This window comes from Pipra filicauda, unplaced genomic scaffold (assembly GCF_003945595.2).
Source record: "Pipra filicauda isolate LSUMZ 115617 unplaced genomic scaffold, ASM394559v2 scaffold433_size896684_pilon, whole genome shotgun sequence".
Taxonomy (NCBI): Eukaryota; Metazoa; Chordata; class Aves; order Passeriformes; family Pipridae; genus Pipra; species Pipra filicauda.
Genome location: NW_024104569.1, coordinates 823,858 through 830,998, shown reverse-complemented (window position 1 = coordinate 830,998; position 7,141 = coordinate 823,858). Strand labels below are relative to the sequence as shown.

At 43.8% G+C, this 7,141-nt stretch overlaps 1 long non-coding RNA gene across 1 annotated transcript; it reads left to right on the top strand.

The window, feature by feature from the left end:
* Nucleotides 1-560: 560 nt before the first annotated feature.
* Nucleotides 561-6,895, top strand: LOC120324141. Its single transcript, XR_005565176.1, has 3 exons — nucleotides 561-901; nucleotides 4,853-4,912; nucleotides 6,767-6,895. It is a non-coding gene; the product is annotated as an uncharacterized LOC120324141 (long non-coding RNA).
* The last annotated feature ends 246 nt before the right edge of the window (nucleotides 6,896-7,141 follow it).

The window sequence follows — 7,141 nt, the reverse complement described above, 5'->3', positions numbered from 1 at the left end:
GTGGGTGGATGGGTGTGGGGGTGTGTGCGGGGGTGTGGGCGGACGGTCATGTGTGTGTTTGTGTGTCTGTTTGTTTGTGCGTATGTGTGTGTGTGTTCGTGTCTCTGTGTGTGTTCATGTGTGTGTTTGTGTGTCTGTTTGTGTGTATGTGTGTGTGTGTTCGTGTCTCTGTGTGTGTTCATGTGTGTGTTTGTGTGTCTGTGTCTGTTTGTTTGTGTGTATGTGTGTGTGTGTTCGTGTCTCTGCGTGTGTTCACGTGTGTGTTTGTGTGTTAACGTGTGTGTGTCTGTGTGCGTGTGTTTGTGTGTGTGTTTGTGTCTCTGTGCCTGTGTATTTGTGGGTCTCTGTGTCTGTATATTTGTGCGTGTGTTTATATGTGCGTCTGTGTGTTTATTTCTGTTTTGTGTTTATGTGTCTGTCTGTGTCTGTGTGTTTGTGTGCATTTTTATGTGTGTCTGTGTTTATGTGTTTGTGTCCTTGTGTTTGTATGCAGTTTTATGTGTGTGTGTGTCTGTGTGTGTGTGTATGTGTGTGTGTGTCTGTGTGTATGTGTGTGTGTTTGTGTGTTTGTGTTTGTGTGTTTGTGTTTGTGTGTTTGTGTTTGTGTGTTTGTGTTTATGTGTGTGTGTTCATGTCAATATTTTTACTGACGTGGCTTGATGTTTTTAGGGTAATCTTTCTTCTTAGTGGTTAAAGGTTGGGAATTCAATTTAAAATGTCCAAATGTTTTCCAGGTAAACGGTGCCTGCAGGTGGAGGGTGTTGTCACACTGAAACCCCGAAGGTCTCACTTCATCCTGCTGTGCTGTTGGTGTGTTACCAAGGGTTCTGCTGAGGAGGTGCCAGACACACCAGGCAGGGCTTTGAGAGGCTTAGCTCAAGTTTTTTGACAGACATAAAAGGTATTTAGGTCTTGGACACAAGACTAGAATGGGTTCGTAATGGTTTATTTTAACACTGGAGTTGAATACACAGTCGCTGATTAAAGGAGAAGTGAGAGCCGTGAACCTCTGTGGTGCAGTAGAGTGCTGGCCTGAAACATCTGTCTGAGGGTCATCAGGATGTTTTTGGAGTGAGTGTCCTGGTAACACACTTGGGAAGTTAAGCTGTGGTTTTCAAGGTACTCACAGATTTTTGGCAGTACATTGTGTCTGTCTCATTAGCCACATTAGTACATTAGCACCTAGAATCTGTGTCTCTAGTACATCATATAATTGCATAAACACTAGCAGGGTTTACATTCTTTTAACTTGCATTTTTTTAAAAGTAAAGACAGATTTGGGAACTTGTTGGAAATCATGAAAAGAACGCTGTTGCTGCTCCTTTCTGCTGAGCTGAAGGAGCTGTCAGCATGGGAGACAGGGCTTCCTTCTTCAAACGTGTCAGTCCCATTAGTACTGAACTGTCTTAAACATGCCTTGGGTTTTGGCAGCATTAGCAAACCATATTCCTACAATAACACTGATTTCTAAACCAAAAAAAAACAATGGCTGTCTCTAAAAGACTTGGAGGGGGTTTCCCTTCCTGTGTCTGCCTGTCAGAAACCGTTACTAAAATTCACCAGTTCCATTTTTTAGACGAACTCCAGGACACACGTTGAGTGTCCCGTCCCGCCGAGTGTGATCTGTGCCTTCGCCATCCATTATCATTCCTGTGTGTTCAGGGTTTAGCTGGCTCAGGGCTGGAACGCTGAGCACAGGCTGTGGTCACGCCATGTGATCTGCTCCCAAAATTTGTGTTTATTGTTACATAATTACACACATAAACAATCTTTTGAATGCTTCAGAAAGAATTTATGGAATTCGTAGGAGGAAGCACAAAGCTTTCTTTGTTGTGTTGTAAAGATACAACCACAGAGGCATGAAAATAAATGCTGGCTTTGCTCTTTTTTGTCTGAAATAAGGGAAAATATGATGTTTTCACCACACTGTGTCCTTGCTCTGGCCCGTGGTGCAGCTGCACAAACACTTGTGCCTGTACAGTGGTGCAGAGAGGGGCAAGGCTGCTTCTCTCTCCATGCCTTGGCAGGTTGAGCATGGACAACCCCTCAGGACTGTGGCACAGAGAAAGCCATGTTCCTAGAATGCTCAGAAATGCCATATTTTGAATTATATGGGGTTTTTTAGTTCAGAGAACGAACCAGCAGAAAACTGGCTCATCATGAGGTACAGGCTCCCAGGTACATCCAGCAAGAGGACTCTTGCTTAGAAAGAGTAGCTCAATAAGGGATGAAAAGGGGGGAAAGGAGACTTTTTTCTCTCGCAGGAATAAGTGTGAGTTCAGGTTCGGTGATGAGACTCTCTAATGCTGTAGGGCCGAGTTGGAACCTGACATAAAGGAGTAACTCCAGGGAAGCTGAACCTGCCGCCCCCAGGTCTGTTCAGACCTTGCAGACCTTTCCTGGCTGGATCTTATTTTCCATCAGCATATGCCACCGTGTGGCAAAGGAACGCGATGCAGCTGCTCCTTTTTCAACTCTGAATCACTTGTTTCTTTTAAGGTCCTGCCCCCTTTCTATATCCCTTGGTTTGCTGGGGGCGGAGGGACAGGATGAGTTTCAACTCCAACGTTCCTGTGCTTGGAATCCTGTCTGTGCAGCGTGGTGGGGTTTTGCAGGGTGATGTTGGGCCAGCACAAAGTGCATTTCTCTGTTCCAAGCGAGTGGGTAACTGAAGAATAACTGTATGGGGGAAATCTGTGAAGTAAGGTATGAAACCTTTAAACTTTTGCCTTCATTTTTGCATCCAAATTGCTCGTGGTCCTTATCTCCCTTGCACAACCACTGGATTTTGTGGAGCTTTAGGGGGAGAGGGACTTTTTATGTGTGCACATAGTGACAGGACAAGGGGAAATGGTTCTAAACTGAGAGAGGGCAGACGTAGATTAGATATGAGGAAGAAATTCTTGGCTGTGAGGGTTGCTCAGAGAAGCTGTGGCTGCCCCGTCCCTGGAAGTGTCCAAGGCCAGATTGGAGCAACCTGGGCTAGTGGAAGGTGTCCCTGCCTATGATGGGGGGGGGAAGTTAAATGATCTTTAAAATCCCTTCCAACACAAATCATTCTGTGATTCTGTTATTTGAATGCTTTATTCCTCTTTTTGTTCCCTGCCACCCCACTTGCTCCCTGGGGATAGCAGTGTTCTCTTCCAACATAAACACAGCCTTTACAAAGATGATTCAGGTTTTCACTGGGAGCCTTTCATTTGCACTGTTTATGCAGGCACGTTGTGCACTGTACAATATCTCTCTTGTTTGCCATAAACATCAGCATGATGGGAAGGCAGCAAAAGACTCCAAGGGATAATCAGCAGATGGAATGAAACAATGCCAGCAGTGGAGAACATAGCTGGAGAGGCTGCTCCTGGGGCAAGACACGTCCTCAGTGGAATGGGGCAGTGCTGTTGGAAGTGTGGAGAGAGGATCCTGAGTGCAAGCAAGTTTGTGTGCAGAGTCACTGGAGCTGGTGGATCTTCTAGATCCTGAGTATTGTTCTGCTGGAACTCTCTCCTTTTCCTGGGAAAGATAAGTGGTGCCTACTGCCACAGGTTTCTAAGAGGTTCAGCCCGGGCAGCGTGTTGGTGGTACAGCAGTGTGAGGATGGAAACCCTCACTGCCCACTGGGTGTAGTTTCAGAGCAGGACAAGTGACCATTTCATATGCTTTCATTGGGGTTTGTGTGGATTTGGTTGCTATTTCTCCTAAAAACATGCTAGTGTATCTCTGTCATGTTACCAGTCTTCTGTAGAATTTTCTTTTTCTCGTTACCTTTTTTTTTTAATTCTCTTTTTTTTTAATGGGCCTTTGTGTTGAGTTTCCTTCTCACCTCTTTGGGTTTTATGTGCTTCACATTTAATGCCAAGACCTTAAAACTGTGCTTTGGCCTTTACAGCTCTGATAGCCTGCTAAGGCAAGTGAGAAGTTGTTCAAAGTGGGTTTGTTATTACAAAAGGGTAGATGTTTCTGTAGTTTACCTTCCCCACACTTGTCATTAAAGCATTTTTAATGATTAAGAGCTAATAATCACCCCCCATTTTAAAACAGCATAGGTAAACTAATGGGAAAATATCTGAGTGTCTTCAGCTTTGAGTGGCTCTACTTTAAAATAATGATTAAGAAATTAGACAGCCAAAGTCAGCAGCTTTGACTGTGGTGGATTCTTTCCCAGAGGAGGGAATTCAGGAGTTTTGAGACCCTCTTCTCCACCCTGTGAGTGGTGTGTGTTCTTCCAGAAAGATAATAACACAAAGACGTTGTGGTAGATGAAGGTGTAATTTACTGCATTTATTTCAGAAACCTGCTTTCACCACTCACCTGTGTGTAATGTTCTTGCTTTCTAAAACAAATGCTTAAACATTTTCCGCTTTATAAAGCCTGTGATGGTTGAAGTTATTTACAGCTCTACAACTTCAAATTAATATGAGCCACAATGGATGAAAATAGATTTTACTGGGATAACATGGCAACTATAAGTTTGCAGGGAGCTAACTTAAACCATACACTCTTACCAGTCAGCCTTGAGCATTAGTAAAAATGTCTTAAGTGAGACGTAGTTCATTCTGGTTGAGATTTTAATGGTAATTTTCTTTTTTTTTTTTTTTCATTAATTGAAAGGTTTTTTCAGTGACTTCTGCATTAGATTGGACTGGGTTTTCTGACCTAGAGGTAATAAATGCCAGATTCCCTATAATGCTCAGTGAAAATTTAGAATCATGTTGTACAAAATGTGTTCAGGTTCTTAAGAGCTGCTAAGGCCCTTGGTGTGCATTAAAGCAGCTGATTTGCTGCCAGAATGGGTATTATCTCTATCTCAGATTAGAAATGATTATTAACTAAACAACAGTTTTCTTTCCATCAGTTCAGCAGAATGGAATGGCGCCTTCCTCGAGGAGATGTTGAAAGAGGAGGGGCTGAAGAAGTGAGTTTTATTTTTGGGGGGTTGAAGAAGTGAGTTTTAATTTTTTGGGGGGGTTTATTTGTTGGGAAAGAAAAGAAAAGAACAAGGCCAAAGAAATATGAATTACTTTTTAACAAAACATGTGGAAAGAGCAAGGAGCAGAGTGAGGCAGTGTGAATCCTCTGGTTGCCAAAACAACCCCACCTGCCACAGGATTGCTGTAGGAAGAACATCAGGGAGGCTCAGCTTCAGAAGGGAAGGCTTGGGGGTTCTGACCATTAAGGCACTGATCAAAACCCACAGGGATCTCAGCATGAGTTACACTTTGGCAAAGGGAAGTGCAGGTGTTTGTAGGAATTTACTGGTATTTATTTGTGCAGGTACACCTGCAGCTGGGTGCCCAGAGGGAAGGGACAGCTCTTGGTCGGTGTGGAAATATTGCTAGAGGTGCATCACAGGTTCTCTAAGCAGAGGGTTGTTGCAGGTACAGCTGCCTGGTGATTTGTATGATGTGTTTGATTGGGATTTTCATTAAATCCCATCCAAGTCTCTGAATAAACCCACCCCTAGAAAAGGAAATGGAGTGTTTGTGGAGGCAGTGGTGAGCCGGAGCCTTCATCCCTCTTACACTCTTGGTCGTGCAGGAACAGAGTAGAACACGGCATGTTGTAGCTCAGTGCCCTCAGGACTGTCCTGGTATCCCAACACTTGTTGTGTGCCCACCTACAAGGTTTCCAGAAGGTTCTACAAGTAGCAGTCAAATGCACATACCATAGTTCTGCCTTCCTTGACATAATAGTGGGGCAACAGGGAGGGATTTTATGAGCTTGGTGCTACTGAAAAAACCCTTTAGGTGAGGGGTCAGTTTGCTTAAAGCTCACAGCATCTGCAGGGCACTGCAAGAGCTCTTATGGACCATCAGAGAACAAAGCCTTGGAGCACTCACAGAGCCTGCAGGACACAGGTCTGTTTGAAACACATCTTCACCATGGGAAGGGAAAGGAAGTTACTTCAGTGCACCTGGGTAGTGGAAGGTGTCCCTGCTCATGGCAGGGGGTTGGAATGAGATGAGCTTTCAGGTCCCTTCCCACCCAAACCATTCTGGGGTTCGATGATTTTTTCAGAAATCAGTATATATGGCAAAAGTGGAGTGTTCAGACTTTAAAACAAATTTGGTTTGGTTGTGTTCTTGTCTACCATCCATGAACATCTGTGCTAGTGAAAACAGACGTGGGAGCTGTCTGTCCAGAGGTTGAACTGTGCAATCATCTGGAACACTGTGGGCATCTGGTTCTTTGGGGACATGAGCAACACAGTGTGATGGACTAACTTAGTCACAACTAACTGTTTTGGAAATTACTTCTCTGATTCCACAGAGTAATTTTGGTTTTAATTTAAAAAATAGTAGGCTTTAAAACTGTAATTGAACTTGAGGAAACTGCATTTGATTCAGGGATATTATGGAAGCAATAAAGAGGTTTAAAAAAATCAGCAGTTTTCTGGCGATTATTTGCTCAGCTCTCCTAGTAATATTGTTTTGTTTGCCAGAGTATGATCAAAAACATTTGGCAGGCAAGACTTGGTCAGGAAAGTGAGCCAGTAAAATTGAGCTGTCATCTAAGTACATACAGAAAAACTGTTCACTTGGCATGAAAAACAGTCTGTTTACAGAAATAATAAACATACCCTCAAAAATTATGTTCCTTCTCTCTAAAATCATGGAAGGTCACAAGACTTTGACCTTACAGAAGGAGCATAACACTTTATGAGACTCCTGTCAAAGCACATGATAAAAAATAAATACACTGTAATAAAGAAGTGTCGGGCTGATGGTTCGAATGTGCCTTCCTAACATATCCTGTGGCCTTCCCATAGGATGTGGTCCTGCTGCCATGCAACAAGAGCCCAGCTGGAGGGAGAGCAGATCCATCCATTTTCCTGACCTATTGGTTGGTGTAATTAACTTTTGTTTCATCTCCTAAGTAAACCTTGAGAACGATAAAACGTGTCAGAGGAAAGTCGAATTTATTGAGAAGTGTAATTTGCAAAAGCCCTTCTGGTGATTCAGCTGCTGGATAGAGCCCCAGATGCTGAGTGTCCATGAGGGATACAAGGAGCTGGCCAAGGCTGGGTGGTTTTCCTGAGCCCTGAGGAGGGATGAAAGCTCTGAGGAAGAGTAGGGGCTGGCAGGAGCTGCCTGCTGCAACGCACACAGAGGGCAGTAGTCTCACCTGTCAGCTCTTCAGGACT